Source organism: Balaenoptera physalus, assembly GCF_965194825.1.
Source record: "Balaenoptera physalus genome assembly, contig: SUPER_6_unloc_2, whole genome shotgun sequence".
NCBI classification, from domain to species: domain Eukaryota; kingdom Metazoa; phylum Chordata; class Mammalia; order Artiodactyla; family Balaenopteridae; genus Balaenoptera; species Balaenoptera physalus.
In genome coordinates, this window is record NW_028126536.1 from 908,026 (window position 1) to 928,549 (window position 20,524).

Below are 20,524 nucleotides of genomic sequence, written 5' to 3' on the forward strand. Positions count from 1 at the left end.
TAGTGATACTGTTTCAAATATGTTACATCTAGAACTTTTTGTTAATAAGGAATAAGTGGCTTTGCATAAAGCATCTGAAACAAGCAAAATGGTGTTTTATATATGCCATTTGGATATTTCTGATTATTGGATACTGGCAATTTTTATTTAAATGCTCTGTATTTTAAAAAGCATCAACTAGATTTTCTCCCTGCCTCACCTTTCATGTATTTGTGGAGGACATTGATGGGAGAGTGTGACAGCATGGTGAAAACTATTTTATATGAATAGGAGGAAGGAAGGCTCATCTGAATTAGTAAACAAACAAAAACCAAAACCAAAACCCAGCTTTAAAATTGTTCGTATTCTGTGGTATTAAAGAATGCTACTCTTCCTTCCAGTGGCTTTCAGTGATTGGGATTTGGTTATTGGCCTTACTTTAAGGAACAGAGTTGTCCTAACATAGTTTAGGCCATTTTAGTATTTGACTATTGCCGTGTTCATGGGCTCTTCACAAATAAATGGATACTTCTAAAGTGTTTTAAAGATAGTTCATTCTCTAGAGGGTCTCAAAAAGTTCTTTGTCACCTATCCAACACCACTGTAGATAAATTCTCACGAATTTGTACCTTTAGTAAGATTTACCTCCAGTTGTAACTGATCTTAAATAATTTCTCAAACACTTGTCGAATCCTAATTTGTCCCAGATTCTGTGCTCAGTAGCTGGAGGTAGGAGAAGAATCTTCCTAACCTGGAGAAGCTTGTTTACTTAAGAGGGTGGTACTATGCAAGCAGCTGAGACCATGGAACAGTTGGTAAATTAGATGTGTGAGTGTGCAGAAAGTGAGAAGTTTTGTGGTGTGCCTGCTGGCAAAGGGATCCTAGAGGCAGATGGGGTCAAGCTTGCTGGGACAGGAGGAAGAAAAAGGCATTGCAGGCAGAGAGCAGCATGGGTGAGGCAGGAGTGTCAAATAACACGTAGAACAGAATTAGTACAATTTTGAAATGAATGGCAAGTATTCTCTGAGGTTCTCACTTGAGTAATGTAATGGCAGTCTTACTTAAACATGAAGTGAGAAGTTAAATTCTCAGAGTTGTTTTATCCGTTTTTTTTGGATGCGAGAGAATCTTTAAGCAGTACCTTTTTGTCCTCCAGATAAGGAAATTGAGGCCCAGAGAGACTTATGGCCCCCAGCTTTTTAGTGATAGAGCAGCCCTGGCATGCCCAGCCTCTGATTGGAAAACGTTTGTTTCGTCACACTGTCTCCTGAACATTTATTATTGGTGTTCATTTACTGCAGTGAAATGCTCCTACATCGGTATTATATAAAGCATTACGTTTTATTGTAGTAAATGAATAGAAATAGGAAATCTCAGCTGCATTTCATTGCTTAAGGAAAAAACCCTGAAATCTTATTCTAAACTTTTTACATTATTATAAAGGTAATTTATAATAGGTGCTTGCCAGGTTTGATTATAGGTACTATATCAAGGCAGCATTTTATAACCCATTTCTCAAAGCTCGTCTGTGGAAGTCAGAGTATAGAGGTTTCCCATAGAGCTGCACATGATATCACACTCAGGCAGTTCATGGAGTGTAAGAAAAATCTTAATGCTTTATCGTTTGACATTTTAACCGAGGAAAAACACACACTTGATAGGTTTAACTTACTGTGACATTTTCTTCTATTTCCCTTCCCCTTCAGGTATCTCCAGGGCAGCTTACTAAAAAGTATAGCTCATGCTCAACAATATTTCTAGATGACAGCACGGTCAGCCAGCCTAATCTTAGAACCACAGTAAAATGGTGAGTACAAGTAGGTTGCCAAGGGCTGAGTGACAGACCCCCTTATCGCTAAAAGCATCCTAGCCATACATAAGTTCATTCATTTGAATTGTCCTTTTCAGTGATCAGGTTAAAAAACTGGTGTCAACTATAGATTGATTTCAAGGACCTAAATATGAATTTTCAGTTTCCATTTTAATCTTAGAGCGCATGATAGAAGGGAAAGTCAGTTAGCAAATAAGAAATCCCAGAAAAAGTATAAATCTTTATTTGACGCGTTTCTGTTGCTAAGCCATTGTTGAACACAGTGAGAAAGAGAGGTGCTTTTGATTGGCTGTTTCTAGAGACAATTATTACTGTATGAGTTGTAGTCCTCAAACAACGTGCACTACTTTGGAAGCTGCTCTTAGAAGAAGGAACAGCTTGTCCCCTGCTGGCACCAAAGCGAATCTGCATTTAAATTTAATTGGAGTTTGTCAGATTTATCCCACTGTGCTTTTTTTTTTTTCCTGCACTCTTTCTGTATGAAATTTTACTTCTCCTTCCTGTCCCCCAAAGAGGGGGAGAATATATCAAACCAGTCTTAAGAAATACACACTCAAGCTTAATTTCTTTGTAGATGAAATTTGTTCAACTGAGGTTTTAACTTAATAGACACATTTAAGTTTTGTTTATATATATATATCTCCAACACACTGTATCACTCACAGCAGAGAACAATAAAAGAGGTGAGGTTTCGGAAACATGGCTGTGGTCAGGCTTATACTTAAGGAGACACGAACAGTGTCATGATGATGGAAACTATTCTTTAATTTCTGGGAGCACCTCATAGTCCACAATTGGAGATGCACTTTCAAAACACCCTAATGATGAACCTTTCAAGCTTATTTAAGAGAAAAAAACCAAACGGGATGCAGAGCTTCTTGCCTCCTCCCTCGCGGTTGTCCACGAAACATTAACATCTCCTTAGGATATGAATGTTGATTTTCCAGAACACAGTTTGGGAAATGCTATTTGAAAATATTAATGTCCTTATCCTTAATTTTATTTGTTGTCTTAATTTTATAAGCTAATTGTATTTTTAATTGGTTTTTAATGTGCCAGCTTTTTTTTTAGCTATTTAAATTCTCAGTAACTTCTACTTTAATTAAAGACAGCAAGTTCACAGTCATAATAATGTAACTTTCCTCTCTTGCTTACAATAATAGTTGCAGTCAAGTCATGTTTCAGCAAAAACTGAGCCCCATCTCTAAAGTCCTGAGTTTGGGCACTTATCACATAATCACTGAATGTTTTTCTTCAGCCAAGACACTGAATCTGTGGGTACAAAAACCACTCTACTTTGGCTAGAGTCGCAGCTTCTTTTGAATTCAAAAGAGTCTGATGTCCAGTATATAATTCAAAAGTACTTTGAAAGTAAACCTTGCTCAGGGACTTCCCTGGTGGTGTAGTGGTTTAAGAATCTGCCTGCCAACGCAGGTGACACAGGTTCGAGCCCTGGTCTGGGAAGATCCCACATGCCGCAGAGCAATTAAACCCGTGCGCCACAACTACTGAGCCTGTGCCGTAGAGCCCGCGAGCCACAACTACTGAGCCCGTGTGCAACTACTGAAGCCCACGCACCTAGAGCCCGTGCCGTGCAACAAGAGAAGCCACCACAGTGAGAAGGCCGCGCACCACGACAAAGAGCAGCCCCCGCTCTTGGCAACTAGAGAAAGCCCGCGCGCAGTAACAAAGACCCCATGCATCCCAAATTAAGTAAAATTAAATAAAATTAAAAAAAAAAAAAAAAGATTTACCTTGCTCAGACAAGAAGGTTTCATCCTTTTTTTTCCCGACCTAGTCTAATTTTTGGAAGTACAGTAAATTTTAATTTGCTCTCATGAAGTTTTAGAAATGATCATTCATCACATTCATTATTGGTGAAATAAAGGTTTACTGAGAAAATTAATAGGGCCAATTGGCTTTTAGGAATGATTTTGAAAATGTTTATCATGGGGTTAGTTTTCAGTGGGGTAGCTGTTCTCAGTGGGGTAGGTGAGCCTTATTAGAATCACTTATGCAACTTTTCAAGATATATGTTTCTGGATGCACAAAGTCCACCCGCCTGCCCCCGCCTCCAAGACACAGTGTCTGTGTGTCTGTCTGTCTGTCTGTCTCTCTCTCACCCACGCACACACACCTGTTGACAAGATGGGGAATGATGTGAAGCATGATTATATGGACAAAAGCATCCCGAGTGATTCTCCGATCTTAACCCTAACTCATTCATCCCTAAACTTTGCTGCACGCTGCAGTCATCTGGGGATCTTTAAAAACAGTCCTGATGCCCAAGTCATACCCAGTGCCGGTTAAATCAGAACATCTTGAAGCAGAAGCCAGGCAGTTTTTAAAGCTTCTCAGATGATCCCAGTGTGCAGCTGAGCTTGGGAGCCACTATTTGGTTAGAGGGCAGGAGAAAGAGAACTGCTTCTGATAATTAGTGGGACCTTAGGTAAGTCAGTTTTAAGCCTTGGTTCCCTTATCTGTAAAATGGGTGGTTTAATTAAATGTCATCTACGGTTCAGTGGTCCTTTCCATCATAAAACTTCTAATGCTGTGATTTTAAAATCAATTTGAAGATGAAACTTGGAAGCACTATAGAAGTATCCATCTTTGATGCTAACGGTGTTACAGGCCTTTATACAAGTGCTAAGATTCTATAGACCTATTCTAAAATTCAGATTTGCCTTCCCTCAATTATTTTGAGTTTCATTTTAGACACTGAGAACAAAGGGGAGCATATAACTTAACCAGAGAACCCCTTTGTTGCCTAATATACAACATCTGTGAATAACTTAGGAATATAGTAACTTAAAAAAGACTACCTAAGGACTTGTATCTATCTGTTCGTTAATACTTTATTTAAAATAATTTGGAAATACCTGTCATTAATAGGATACTGTGTAGTATTATGCTGTCTTATTAGCACTGCTTATTTCAGGATAGCTAGACCTATCATCAGTTTTGTGGCTATAAAATTTTGCTATTAAATTTTCTAATAATTATGTAAAAGTGATTTGAAATCATTTTGGTATAGAGCACTTTTATTATTTACTTTTAGGGAAATAATGGAAAACGGATGGGTAGGTGGATAGCGAACTAAATCAACTGAAATGCAGGGGCTAACAAAACAACCACACACACACACACACACCCCCACACACAAACTACTATATGGCTTAAATTTAAGCATGTGTATAGATAGATATAACTTGTACAGGACAGAAGGTTTTGTGGGTAGAAGGACAAATGACAGGGGACATATGTAATAATTTATATATTATAATAATCAACCAAAACATGCCTTCTAACAGCATATCTAGCATTTTGGGTCTCCTAATTTTGCTAAAAGCTGAAGAACCTAAAACAAGGGGGAAAGCACCCATGTGGTACTGTTCTGAATTCGAGGATTTCGGGGCCACTGGGCCTCTGGAAGGTCTTCCCTCCTTGCTAACCCCTTTTTAAAAATGTCTTCAGGCCTGATATGATAAAAATCAGTGATGACAATGTATTTTTTTTCCTCCACAGTATGACCTTAGCAATATATTACCACATCAAGAACAGGTGAGCTCTTTTGAAACCTATCTTGTTATTCCAGCTAATTAATTTACAAGGTATCAAGTTTAGTGTTAGGTAATAACTATAGATGTTACTGGCATAAGCTTTTATTATTAGAGTGCTTTTATTACAATATAGAAGTGAATCATTTATTTTTCTCTTAGGACCCTTAATTCTTAGGTTACTGAGCATCCCAAAGAGTATTTGTTTATATGGGTTATATTGATAATTTACTGTATTAGAAATTGAAATTGAGAATTTAAAAAATTAAATTCATTGTATATTAAAACAGGGTGTGCCTTAGCACTACTGAAATTTTGAGCTAGATAATGCTTTGTTGTGGGGTGTCGTCCTGTGTGTTATAGGATATATAGCAGCACCCTTGGCCTCTACTCACTAGATGCCAGTAGCACCTTCTTCCCTCCACATTACGACAACCAAAACTGTCTCCAGCCATGGCCAGAAGTCCCCTGGGGGACGAAATCACCCCTGATTGGGAACCCCAGTGTTCAACATAAATCATTTTTTTTAATGAAAAATAACTATTTTCCACAACAAAAAATATTGAGAGAAAAGTATCTCCTCAATAGAAGACAGCTGATTCTCATATCTATTCTGTCTTCAGTCATTTGTTTTGAAGAAACAATATGAAGAAGATCCAGCCGCTTGCAGATATATAGTTGGAAAAAGGTGTATTTTTAAAGCCTTCAGATAATTTGGTATATTCTTTGATACTGTACCAAAAGTCTGCATGTGCTAGTTTCTTAAATTAGTTAAAATGGAATTCTAAATCATATCAATGAACTTGTAATAAATACTATGTTAAATTAATACCCATTGATCTGTCATGCATACTGAGTAGATCTTTTTACCTGTACCTGACTTTATAATATTATACATTGGTCATTTGGAAAGTATTGGTTCACATTTCTTTAGACAGTGTCAAAAACTCACTTTTGTTAGTATCACCACCAGTCTTACCAGAAAAGTCTTTTAAGTGTTGAGAAGTTGTCAAGTTCACAATCGAAGGTAGAAGTTTTCCAAAACTCCTGATATTTTTAGCTTGATGGCTTGAATTTTATCATTGGCAACAAATAACTTTAGAGTTATTTTCCTTGAAGTGACAGGCTCACTTTGTTCATTTTTGAAAGAATGACTGTGTCAGTTGTACATTCAAATAACGATGGTGTTCGATGAAAAAAGTGTTTCAAATAAAGATGGTGTTCTATGAAAAAAATGACTTACCGCCAAGTCACAAGTGCTTTTCCTTAACACAGCCATATTTCAGTATGTAAAAGTGCTTAATGCATACTTTCCACTTATTCAGAATATTAAAAAGAAGGACCAAGGTTTAAGAACACTATTAATTTTTACTCTTTTATCAAGGATGTTCTTCAAGCAGATTTTTTAACTGCAAGTGGCAGTGAATAATTGAATGACTTCTAATTCAGTTTGGTACCACTGCCTTGATTCATGCTCAGAAACCAGCAGTTTTACCCACTTTTGCTTTTATACATCCATAGCAAATGTCACACAATGTGAAGGGCAGGTAGTGTCTTAGTATTCTTATAAAAGCAGTTTTGACCTCTTGGGCCTCCTGAAGGAGGGGATAGGGGAGAATCCCAGAGGCCTGCAGACCACATTTAGAGAACCGCTGTTCAAATGAGCGCAGTGTATTAGTGTGGTGAAATTTTAAATTAAAAAGCCTGGTTTCTTTTAAAATAAAAAGACAATTACATTTTTAACTCAAACTATTTAAAAGAGACAAGAAGAAATACACAATAAGGATATAAAGAACTAAAGAGAAAAAAACGGGAAAAAACCATGAATCTCATATTCACATTGATTGAAGTGAGAAGAATTTATTGCCCACCACCACTGCTTCATAAAATGTTCTTGCATATTCCAGTGTGAGGTTAGAGGGGTGAAAATATATTGGTTTACTAGCATTGCCTGTTAGGGAGGGTCAGTGCTTATAGAGGCAACTCTGGCTGGTTGTTGTAGAAAAGGTTTCACAGAACTTGATGTGCTGAGTAAAAATAGGTCAGGAAACCTTTCTAAGGGTGGAATCCAGGAGAAGAATTTATAAAACTGTTTGCTTCGTTGAAGGTTAAGCTTCCTCTACCCCTCTCTCTACTCCTAGCCGATATTTTACTAAGATAGTAAGTCCTGAATTAATTTTTTAAATGCACATTCTTATTTTATAGAGTTGCAGATAGATCCTTGGATATTTTTGATGAGAGATTACATCCACTCACAGTAAGTGTCAGTTTTATTGAAGTGGTATTTTTCTCTTATACAGTTGTGTTTATTTCATGCTGATTTGCTTTGAAATTAATTACTAGAAGAAAATTACTTCCTCCAGCTCGAAGTCAAATTCATCTTCCTTTAAGTCTTCTTCCCCACGCCATGTTGTGTCTAGTCATTTTCCCGAAGGCGTGTTGTATAAGGGGTTGATGGATATGAACCGAGTTGCACTTTGTGTGAATAGTGAGCAGGTAAGTAAACATACCCAAGTAACAGAAAATGTATCTTTTTAAAGGATGATGTTCCATAGCATCAAACAATATAAATATTTGTAAATAAACCTAATATGATAAGGCCTCTAAGAAGAAAATTAGAAAACTGTTTACATTTTAAACGAATTAAAATGACAAAGTTTTAAAGTTCACTTCTCCGGGTGCTCTGTGGCCACACGTGGCTGGCGACTGCTGTACAGGACAGCACATTCTTAGAGCCTTATGGTTACAGGACACTGGAAATGTGTTTTCAAAGTTGACTACAGAAAAGTATGACATATGGTGATCAGCAAGACTTTTGAGCCTAAAAGTATTGGGTTGGCCAAAAAGTTTGTTTGGTTAGTGAATATATTGTTCAATAAAATGCTTGGTGAAAATGAAAACTGTGTCTTTTATTTTTACTTAAAACCAAATGAACTTTTTGGCCAACCCAATAGTTTACATTTGGTTAGAATTCTGTGGGGAGGAACGTGGAAATACATAAATTTTCTGCGGTTGTGCCTGTATTTTTCTTTAATGAATGGTGGTGAGTACTGGATCACTGTGGTATTTTAGGATCCCATTGTTTAGATTTAAAAGACTACAAGACATGTCACCCAATCAGAATTATTTTAAGGGGCACGTGGGCCCAAGTGTGAAGACTGCTATCTTAAGGGTACTTTTAAGTATTTTTCTTCCGTGGATACTTAAATTGCATTTTTTCTCCCTTCAGCGAGAAAAGATTCCAGAGGAATACTTCGAGCATGATCCTGAACACAAATTCATTTACGGATTTGTTCATACTCTTTCTAGTGCCGCACAGCTAACTGCTGAAGGTGCAGTAGTAACTTTGGTAAGATATTTTTTCTTTCATAAAGCATCTGTAGAAATTTCTGTCTTGTACACATGGTATGGTCCTGTTTTTCCCAAATGAAAGTAGGTTCCTGAAACGATCATTAGAACTTTATTAAGAGAAACCTATCAAAAGAAAGTAAAGTATACACATTTGAGCTTTAATCATCATTATGATTTAAAACGTTGCCATTGCTTTTCTCATCACAAAACAATTGCTATTAAAGGCAGCAGGAGAGATTTCTGGTTTCTCCTTCCACACCTGAGGGGACACACGCACGCACAGTGCACACACGCACACACAGACGACGCGTGTGGTGGTGGTGGGGCGGGGCAATCACTGAGCGCTCTGGTCCACAGGCAGAAACAGGTTCCGGGCAGTTTGAAGCTGAGTCCCAGACTGCACTGCCTAGGCAGTTCTGATGTGTGTCCTGACTGAGAACTACTGCCCTCAGTTCTCTGTTCCTTGGATAATGGATAATGGTGTTAACCATCCCTGCTGTCCTCTTATTGCCTGCATGTGAAGTTGCCCAGGACTAGGGTGCCAGTAGGACTTCAGAAGGCTTTACTCTAGTTAGCCTGCTAAGCTACAGCTGTGTAAGGACCTTTTTGTCATCCATTCCTAATTCCTATGGTAAGATTTTATCATTTGAATAATAAATCATATTCAAGTGAGAGGTAGTTGGGATTGTTTTACTCCTCCCTATAGCAAACCTGTAGGGGGGAAAGTCAGCTGCGTGGTCTGCAGGGAAGGAATACTTAGGCCACTCACTGCCTGCTCCTATCAAGGCAGAATTTAGGACAGGAGGCTTGTCCTTTTGAAAAGAGACCCCTCAGTGGGTACTGGATCAGACACAGGCCTTTTCTTGGCGCTACAGGCCACTTGGAGTGCTTAGCACATGCTTGAGAGAGGCAGGAATGGTGCTTGCATATGGAGAGCTAGGAAATGCAGGAAGGAGAGTATTTGGGTTGGAAGAGGGGCATTTCTTTGTAGCCAAGTTAAGCTTGATGTACCTGCGAGACAGCAGAATGGCAGTGTCTAGTAATCATTTGAATATATGGGATTGGAGCATGAATCTGAGCTAGAGGGAGGGAATTAAGTGTAGCTGTTCAAATGCAGAGAAAGTATGTAAAATAAAAAGTGGGTAGAAGATAGATCCTACTAGAGACTGTCAGCACTTAAGGGACAGATCCCCAGAGGAGTGGCTACAGTGGTAGGAAACCCAGCAGAGAACCCTAAGAGACACCAGGAGAGGTTCAAGAAGGAGAGTATGGTCCAAACGCTAAATGCTACCAAGAAGTTGCTCATGTCATAAATACCATGTCACTGAATACCTACTCTGTGTCACTTTTCTACATGTGGGGGGTGGAGGAGAGAACAAGTTGGATAAATAAAGTTCTCGCCTTTATGGAGCAAGTGTGGAAGACGTAAATTTTTTTTTTTTTTTTTTTTTATCGGAGTACAGTTGATTTACAGTGTTGTGTTAGTTTCAGGTGTATAGCAAAGTATAAGTGTTTTTTTTTAATGAGTGTTTTTTAAAAGATGACTATTTCAAGTGGTGGTAAAAACCATGAAGAGAAAGCAAGGTAAAGGGATAAAGTGATTAGAGGGGCTTACTAGAAAGCTCAGGAAGAGCCTCTTTAAAGAGGTAATGTTTGAACCCAGGACCTGGCTGAACTGAGGAAGATCAGGTACGCTGGCATTACGGGCAGAGGGGACAAGTGCAAGGCTCTGAGACAGGAACTTGTTCTGTGTGTTCAAGGAAAAGCAAGGTGGCCATTGTGATCCGAGCGGGGAATGAGGGAAAGAGCATAGGTGATGAGGTCACGGAAGGACAAGGCCGTACCGCACAGGGCCTCGTAACTTGCAGGCCACGGGAAGAAGGTATTTGTTTGATGGGAAGCCTCTGGCAGATCTGGAGCAGGCGCATAAAGTACTCTTAATTTAAGAGGCTCTCCTGGCTGCTTTGGGGAGAACAGACTGTAGTCTGTTGGGAGGCAGAGAAGTTAGGCAGTGGCAGCGATACAAGTCAGAAGTGACAGACAGAAAAGCGGTCAGGGTACCAGTGAAGGTAGAGATAACAAGAAGTCCTAACAGATTGGAGCAGGATACACTCAAGTGCAGGTTTTTGGTCTCAGCGACTGGGCGTGTGGCAGTGCTCTTTCATTTATGAGGGAAGGCCTGGGGAGTGGAGCTCTGGGACGAAGAGCTCTGGGTTGTTTGTGTGAAGGCACCGGTGACCACGGCAAGAGTAGTCTCTGTAGAGTGGTAGCAGCAGGAGGCTGACTGAAGTGGGTTAAGGAGAGGATGGGAGATGAGGAGCTGGCCTCAGGCCTGAGGACGCCGTCTAGGGGCAGTGGGGGACAGGCTGGGGACATGGAAGCATTCACACTGGAGGAAGCCTCTGACAGGGAGAAGTTGTTCAAAAGGAGACTAACTGTGGGCACAGTGCTCTGCAGAAGTGAGGTGGGATCAACTTCATTCATAGGAGAGTTAGCTTCAGTGAAAAGAAAGAAATCTCGCTTCCTCCGAGACAGGAGGGCAAGTGGGATAAATGAATATCAGCACGTGTACCAAGTTTGCCAGTACAAAGGTGAGAGGAAGTTGAGAGATTGCCAGTGTCGTTTCAGTGCCTCTGATGAGTCCCATAAAGTAGAGAGTTGAACCTTGCGGGGAGAGTCGTTCTTAGGGTACTAGAGAGTGCTGAGTTCTTTGGGGAATGGGAGCCGAATTTCACTAAGAACATATAATCTCAATACCCGTGTTTGAAAACACAGTAGAGTTTGGAGGGCATGGGCGAATCTGAGCTGTCAATCTGATAACCCTTCAGAGAGTAAACAGACTCTTTCAAACTGGACATTTTTCTTTTTGTCAAATGGCATATACACTCTTCTACAGAGGTAACAACAAATCACAGCTTACCTCTCTAATCTTTGCTCAGCTGTTAACTCCATCCAGTTCTTTGTAGGGTAGACATTTGATACATGTAAAAGAAACCGTGAAATCATCTCACAAACCGGCAGGTTTAGAGGAGCCCCAGGGATACAGACACAGGCAGGTCTTCCCACCTTAAAACCAAAAGAATTGACTAAGCTGCAGATTATGTAAGACAGAAATGAATAATGAAATGATAATGGAGATGTGAAAAATTGGGGCTATGAAAAGGACTACCCTTTGTATGCATGTGTGTTCCTTCAAAAGGCACTAAAATATGGGAATACTTGACAGTTGTAAAGCCCCTTTGTACTGCCTGTCCTGCTGTGCCACGCAGCAGCCACTGGGAGGCTCTCTTGACCACCAGTTTTTATCTTCAAGTTCATGCCACAAAAGGACTGGTGACTGACTCTGAAGAGAAGGTAAAGATGTGCTCAGTCTTACCAGAATTTTACACACTCAAGCGTTATGTAAAATCGCCATGCAACCACCACCAGTCTTGTAGTTAACATTGCACGTGATAGGCACTCAAGCATTTACTGAACAGTTGAAGTCGACACTGGGCTGTATGTGCTGCCCTTGACAAGTGGGAAGGTAATAATACAATGCGTGTCTTTAGAATGCCCTTTGCTGAGATGTCCTTTCATTCCTGTGACCAAAATTGGGTTGGAAATTCACACGGGCAGAGTAGAAATATCAGACTCACAGAAATATCTGACTTACAACTGTGACCTGGCCTCTGGCCTTGGCTTGGCTGAGCAAAGTCTTTGTAGAACCTAGGAATAAAAGGGGTGTCAAAAAGAGATGAAATCTGTCATTCCTAACAATTCTTATCACAGCACTTAAACTGAACGAAAATCAAAGATCAGTGCTCTACTTTTGCAGGTTTACTTAGAAAGGCTTTTAACTTATGCTGAGATCGACATTTGCCCCACTAACTGGAAAAGAATTGTTTTGGGAGCCATTCTTCTTGCCTCCGAGTTTTGGGACGATCGGGCTGTATGGAATGTGGACGACTGCCAGATCCTCAAGGACGTTACAGTTGAGGACATGTGAGTTTGTAAGGTTACCGTGAACTTTCTAACCATTTTCCAATACCTCATTTGCTCTCATAAAGTTTACATTTTTAAGAAATGTTACATTTTAAGAAAGGTTACCTTGTGCAGAGAGCTGAAATAGACATAAAATTACAGCCTTCTTTCTATCTAGCTGTAGTATAACAATTTGTATTTCCCCTCATTCATTGGTAGGTCTTGATGTGTTATTGTTGTAATATTCTGCTTGAGAAATTGAAATTATTTTTCTGGTGGTTTTTGCCAAACATTTTACAAGCTCACTACCAGAGCAACATGGTACAGTAAGTAACTTGACAGCTTTCTTAAAGCTGTCTACCAGGTCCAGTCCATTTTTAAGGGGCACATGCCTGGTCTTTGAAGCAAGTGGCCACTGTTAAGGTCTTAGGGCCTCTAGACTACTGACAGGTTATAATTTCAACCTGAGTCACACATTGTGTATTTGCTTTTGCTGGTCTTTTTCTCCTTTTTATCTGAGGTTCTGTTGTTACAGGAACTATGATGTACAGGTAGCCACATATAAAGGTTTCAGATCCCTGTGTTCCTGTCTCCTCCCCTAAAGTCTGCTGAGCTAGGAAACACCTACCTCTCAGGTCGTCCGGGAAGCATCCCTGGGGCCTCACCCAGGGCACTCAGCAAACACAGCGGCACTTTGTGGGGCCTTGAGTTAACTAGGCAGGTTCTCCTCACAGATGGCACGCTCACATTGGCATGAAACGCCAGGCTTCCAATCTGGCTCTGGTGAAGGGCCCCAAGGGTGGGAAGCAGGATGAGCCAGAGAGGTAATTCCAGCAGACTCTCGAAGTGCCCGCTTGACAGTGAACCTGTCTTTGTGGGTGGCATTCAGGAAAATGTGAAAGGACACCTCTTGATTATATTGGACAGCAGAGGCCGATCAAGATGGCAGGCAGGGGCAAGAGTTTGTTTTTGTTACCTTTGCCCCTTACCCTAGATAATTCACAATTACCAAAGTGCATATTTACAGCTGAAGCGAGGAAAGCTGTGACTAAGAGAAGGGACCAGTGACTGTCAGTAGCTGTCAAAGTGGCTTTTGGTGAAAATGCCCACTTTGGTGATCATGTAAACCAGGTGGTCGTGGTGATATTGCTGGTAGCAATCTTAGCAAACAGTGGAACAGCAGATAATGAATTTGAAATGAATAGAAGTACTTTTGGAAGCTGCAGAAACTAAAGTGACGTTGACCAACACTATCATCAGTCTTTGAACTGGTCCCTTGAAGGAAGGAAAATTTGTAATCGTGAACACCATCCCTGCCATGATGGCAGCTGAAATTTTCTCAGAATCTGCAGCTGAGCTGACTGGGGCTCTGGTTCCAGGTACAACATCCGAGAACATGCAGGGAAACGTGTGGGTGTTCATAGACATTGAGCCCAGGAGCATTGGCGGCACTGTCCAGCTATGAAGAAACTAATTCTAAACAACGCTTTTCTGTGTAGAACGGAGAATCACCAGGAGTTATGTTTATAATAGGCTGCTTTTGTTTATGATCTTTGGGAGTTGGAAAGCATTACAACAAAGTGTTTAATACACATTTGTTTCATCCCTCTGCTGTTGACTACTATTTGTAATGGTCTCATTTTGAGTCTGAATTGAAAAATTGCTGTCTATCAGCTTTTCCTTAAAACTTTCTAACATCTCTGTGTCTTGTTAAATATATATTTCCCTTCAAAAGAGTAAGTTAAACTGAGCAGCTGCTGTTCAGACAGTTTGCTGCGCCTGTAAGTGGTAGGCTCTTCAGCCACCTAGCCATTTACAAACAGCAAAAAACACAGAAGATGCATATTCTGTAGGCATAATGCTTTTCTTCAGTGATTAAAGCTCTATTAATAGACATGTTAATCCTATGAAGTACTGTATTTCCACACAATTAAAATGTATTAGTGGAGAAAATATAAAAGGGATAGTGAAGTGCATTTATTCCTGTAGTAAATTAAGTCCTGATTAGCTGATTATCAAAACATTATCTGATTTACATTTCTATAGACTTCTGGCCGTATGAACAGGAAATTAATTTTGGAAGTAGGTTCAGTTAGGTTTAAAGTTCAACAAATGAGAAACCTCATTTCTGCTCATACTCTGCTCTCCATACAGGAGAACATGGAGCATTTGTTGATTTATCCAATGGATAAAATATTAACACTTGAAAACCAAGAAACCAAATGTATTGTAAAATAAGCCACTTGCATGTTTGTTTGGGTATTTATCATTTTTATCTAATCAACTCTCTAAAGTGATTGCTGTGAAAAGTGGTAAGATTTACTCTAACTTTATATTTATTTACTTAAACATTTGGCAAGCAAATGGCTGGATATGGTCATATAGCAGAAGCCTGCTCCCAGCACTCTACTTTCCCACTTCATTGAATTCGCCCTCTGTGGGCGTGTGCAGTCTGTCCTGGCAAGGGGCGGTAGGTCTGAACATTCTGGGCTGCTCTCCTAACACCGGGGGCAACAACTGCTCTATCAGAGGTCGTATCGTAAAGTGGGTTTAGTCTAGCTGAGACATAATCTTACTGCCTTCCTAAGCTTAAAAAGTGCATCCTGTCCTGTCATGGTGACGACAACTCACCCTAGTAAGGTTTTAAGGTGAACAGAAACTTGCATTATGCCCTTTGACACAGCCCCATGCACGGGGTGGGGGTGGGGGTGGGGGGATTCCCTTTCCCATCGAATGTAGCTTATTTATTTATTTACTTGAGATGAATCCTTGTTGCCTCAAGAGTTTTCCCCCCTCAGAGATAATAGCAGTGGCTCTCGATGGATCCATTTGTTGCCGTGGTGATGTGCCCACTCCTTTTGTTGGCTCGTCTCTACTTCAGTAAGCCCCTTCCTGTCACCAGCCCGGTGAAAATGTCTGCAAGTTCTTCAGAGCTAATAAACAGCATACATCATTCCTTTCAACTGATCACTAGAGCGGGGCCTCGTGAGTGAGTGTGGAGCATGAATCGTACAGCTGCACTAATGGAACTCTGAAGAATGAGCCCCTGAGTCAGCAGCATGAGTGCATAAGAGGGCCATGACCTCTTCCCCCTTGTCCCAGACTCAAAGTGCTGGGACGCAGAAAGGACCACAAATAGCTGTACCTTGTTTGCACATTAGGGTATTAATCCAGCTGGGTAGCCATTATTGGTTTCAAAACAGTATTTAGAGCCATCCTAGTAGCTCAGAATGGTATTTTTGAAGATAGCCCAGTTGACTAAAATTGTCCTGTGTTGGTTTTGTCTTCTCCTCCTCCCCCAGGAATGAGATGGAAAGGCACTTCGTGGAGCTACTTCAGTTTAATATTAATGTTCCTTTCAGTGTGTATGCCAAATACTACTTTGACCTTCGCTCCTTAGCAGATGACAACAACCTGAATGTTCTATTCACTCCTCTTAGCAAAGAAAGAGCACAGAACTTAGAGGTAAGGCTGTGAAATCACTAACTGGGGTTTTCTGTCAGCCACCGAAGCCACACCTGTAGCTAAATTATATTAAGCAGTGATTAGGAAAATGGAAAGCTGTTAACAGTTTGAAGAGCTTATTGACCCGTTGGCATCATATTTCCTGTGTCTTTTATGGTTTATACAGGGATCCCACATTATAAAAAAAAAAATTGTCTCTTCTGTAACCATAATTCAGAATACTTTCAATCATATTTAATCTGTTCTTAATGGTTTTCCATTTGAACCTCTACACTTACATATAACCGTACATGAATAATTTCTTAAAATTGTATCCCTAATCAGATGTACCTACAGAATCTACTTACCACTCTTAACTGTCTGTTTTTTTTTTAATAATTGATGTTTTGGACTATTTCTACTGTCTTGATATTTTTAATAAATAAATAAATGTATTTATTTATTTATGGCTGCATTGGGTCTTCGCTGCTGCACGCGGGCTTTCTCTAGCTGCGGCGGGCGGGGGCTGCTCTTCATTGCGGTGCGCAGGCTTCTCATTGCAGTGGCTGCCCTTGTTGCAGAGCACGGGCTCTAGAACGCAGGGTCAGTAGTTGTGGCGCACGGGCTTAGTTGCTCCTCGGCATGTGGGATCTTCCCGGACCAGGGCCCAAATCCGTGTCCCCTGCATTGGCAGGCGGATTCTTAACCACTGCGCCAGCAGGGAATTCCCTCTTAACTGTTTTTTACTCAGCTTGCAGTTCGTGTGTGTGTGTGTGTGTGTATGTGTGTGTGTGTGTGTGTGTGTGTGTATCACAGTTCAGTCCCATGAGTTTATTAGACAAAGCATCCGTGGCTAACCTGAGAGACCTATACTTGGAAGGTATACTGTGGATTCAGATACTGGATGTAGAAAGTACATGAGTTTTTAATATAAATGGTAACGTACATGGAACAACGTAATACTTATGGCTTATGATTTTTGGTGGGTATACAGCAAAATTCACAACTGAAATGAACACATTTAAAATTGATACTTTCTGTGGTACCTTGGTGGTACTTTAGAATAAGATGTTTTTCTACCATAATTTATGTGCAAGTGAAATAGCACCTTTCAGCGCTTGTCATTAGACCTCTCCTACCTTCAGCACATACCTACCTGATTAAAATTTTCTTAGAGTATGTAATAACTAATGAAAACTGAAGAGAAGTTGAATAGCTGAGTAAACACTGATTTTGCCCAAGTGTATGTCCATTACGTTTAAGGATCACGTGTGTAGGTAACAGATGATATTGCTATTAGGAGCCTATCATTAGGAAGCCAATTTTTAAGTAACTCTAAGTTATTAGGGCAAGTTACCCCTTGCCCCAGCAATCTAATCATAGCCCTTAAAGGTTATTACCTTAGGGAACTGTCAGTTAGTGTAGATATCAGCTATCCAAAGTAGCAGTAACTATGAACTTATCTAAACGAATGGAGATGTGTGGCTTATCAATGATGCTTTTTTTGTTTTTTTAAGGTCCGAACATTTTTTTCCCCCCTAATTATACCTATGTTCTACCTGATTGACTTTCCTAGGCCATTTCCAGATTGTGTGACGACAAATACAAAGACGTGTGTAGAGCTGCTATGAGAAGGTCTTTCAGCGCTGATCATTTCATTGGTATTCGGCGCTCCAATGCCATCCTCTCTTAAGGGAGAAGTGAGGGGTTGTAACATCATAAACCCCTCGAAACAAAGACTGGAGAAATATCACCTCTCCTGCTCAGAAACCAGCAAAGTTAGTATTTTCACCTTAAAGAAAGACATTGAATTCAAGAGACTCATGGACAAGCGAAGATTATGCTCATAGGAAAGAACGGGACCTCGTCAATGTAACACGCTCTTCTGTCCTTTTTATTGTAAACAGAGTTACAAAAACCACTCCAAAGCTAAAAGCTCCCAATCCACGCACAGATATCTGCTCCCAATCCACGCACAGATATCTGATAGCTGTGAGCTATGTGACGTTTTTTAATTAATAGTTTAAATTTTTAGACTTTAAAGACACTAGCTATATAACTTCTATGTTTTTCTTACCTCACTGTCCCATACTGCTGCATATTCCTTTAGAATCAGTGCAGTATTACCATCAAAAAATGGGACTCCAAAAAAAAAAAAAAGTAAAAAAACAGAAAAAGAAAAAAAAACAAAAAAACAAAAAAAAACAAAAAAGAAAAAAAACACAAAAAAAAAAACAAAAAAAAAACATGGGACTCCTAACAACTCATAAAGCCAAACTTCGGAACAGACTGTTGTAGCATCGTTAGGTTTTGCAGGGTTCTTCCTCCCTACTATATCATTGAAGCTGCTAGTCATTATTGGCAATCAATTTAAACCAAAAAGCTGCTGAATAACACATGTCATCCAAATTCTTTGCAGGCAGTACTTATTAGCATATTAGCATGTTTGCGATCATAAACAGAGAAAGTAGGTTATTTCCTTCTATTGGGTCCGTGCTGCATTTCTTGTTAACTATAATGGTGCTTCTGATTTTGTGATGATTTTCCTCTTTGTTATGTACTTGTGTTAAAGGATATTTTCATAATTCCAGCCAACATGGTGGTCCAGTAATTAACAAGCCGGTGATGAAATAGAAGGTGTCCCAAAAGTCTTAGAACAATTTTAAGCTTTAATATAGTGTGCTTGGATACTCCAGAACAGTGTCGCAGAAGTATAAATGCTAGACTGGCAAAACATCACTTGAAACTTTAATCGAATTTCTTCTAAACTCATTTACTTTTGTACATTTTAAACATTAAGCTTTTATTTTTTTATTTTTTATTTTTTTAAATGAATTAATTTATTTAATGGCGTGTTGGGTCGTTTCTGTGTGAGGGCTTTCTCTAGTTGTGGCAAGCGGGGGCCACTCTTCATCGCGGTGCGCGGGCCTCTCACTGTCGCAGGCTCTCTTGTTGGGGACACAGGTTCGAGCCCTGGCTTGGGAAGGCCCGTGAGCCACAATTACTGAGCCTGCGCGTCTGGAGCCTGTGCTCCGCAACAAGAGAGGCCGCGATAATGAGAGGCCCGCGCACCGCGATGAAGAGTGGCCCCCGCTTGCCACAACTAGAGAAAGCCCTCGCACAGAAACGAAGACCCAACACAGCCATAAATAAATAAATACATAAATTTTAAAAAATAAAAAATAAAACAATAAACGCTTAACGTTTAAAATTTACAAAACTAAATGAGTTTAGAAGAAATTCGATTAAACTTTCAAATGATGTTTCGTAAGTTTGTGGCATTTATACTTCTACAAGTATCAAAGCTTAAAATTGCACTAAGACTTGAGGGGATACCTCCCCTCCTCTTTTTAAAATAGTCCTTTGCAAGGCTGGGCTGCTTACCTGCTTGATCACCTAAGTTTCTTTTTTCTAGATTTGGTGAAGGAATTATGAACAACAGTGTTAATTCACATGTAATAAATTGAAAAGAACTGGACCCTAGTAGTAGTGACAGGAGAGTAAGTGATACGAAACAGCTTTTCTATCCTGTGTGTTAACCTGGCTGTAGGTGTCTCACTTCAAGTTCTATGTAAGAGGAAACATATAAACCTTAGGAACCCTTACCTCAGGCTTTAAAAGGCAGGGAGGTCCAGTAATCAGTCTTTTTGGAGATTGGTAACGATGTCACCTAAACTTGAAATATTAAAAAAAAAAAAAAAAAAAAGTGTTCTCAACTATGTGAAATCTTTCTCCTCCTACCTTCTCAAATGTAATCCTAGGAATTTTGCCTGTAAACAAAGCATTTCTGGGCCAGAAGTACTTTCTCTCTTTATAGCAAGGCTTCACATTATACTGAGTGCTGCAGGTTCCATCATTTTTAAGGGACAGAGACATAAATGATAAATTATGGTATATAAAATACTACAATCTACCACCTCAAAAAATATTGTTTATGGAGTTTGGAGCTTGGAAATTCAAGTACTGATTGCAGTTTTATTTTGAAAAGAATGCTACAACTTATGTGGTTTTTCTTCCTCATGTTTATATTAAAAGAAAAGCTAATAAACTCTGTTTTAATTAAAATATATGGCTACTGTGTTTGTAACACTTCTCACTGTTCACATAACATTACAACTCTGCCTAACTCAAATGTTTTCAGTCAGCTCTGATAGTCGGGCCTTAAAGCATTTTCCAACTAACCATTCATAAGTTGTTTTGACCCCTGCCTTTAGTTAAGATGTAGACATTTATTTCTTCAGCTTACGCTCTTTTCAACCTGAAGATAATCTAGTCCACTTAAAATCACTGGCTACAGTGCTCAGTGGCATAATGCATTAGATGGCATTTTTGAATTGTTTGTTATGGTGCCAAGATGGAAATGCACATTGAAAGATAAAAGTAGGTAAATCCACAGAGA

General features: G+C 39.7%; 1 pseudogene across 1 annotated transcript in view; it reads left to right on the forward strand.

The window, feature by feature from the left end:
• The window catches only part of LOC309663526 (cyclin-Y-like protein 1), a 41,772-nt pseudogene that overhangs the window by 15,722 nt on the left and 5,526 nt on the right, over positions 1 to 20,524 (forward strand). Inside the window, exons 4-9 of the transcript in view lie at positions 1,686 to 1,786; positions 5,336 to 5,371; positions 7,573 to 7,624; positions 8,597 to 8,716; positions 12,536 to 12,702; positions 15,984 to 16,146. The product of the transcript in view is annotated as a cyclin-Y-like protein 1 (transcript). The remainder of the gene's footprint in view (positions 1 to 1,685; positions 1,787 to 5,335; positions 5,372 to 7,572; positions 7,625 to 8,596; positions 8,717 to 12,535; positions 12,703 to 15,983; positions 16,147 to 20,524) is intronic.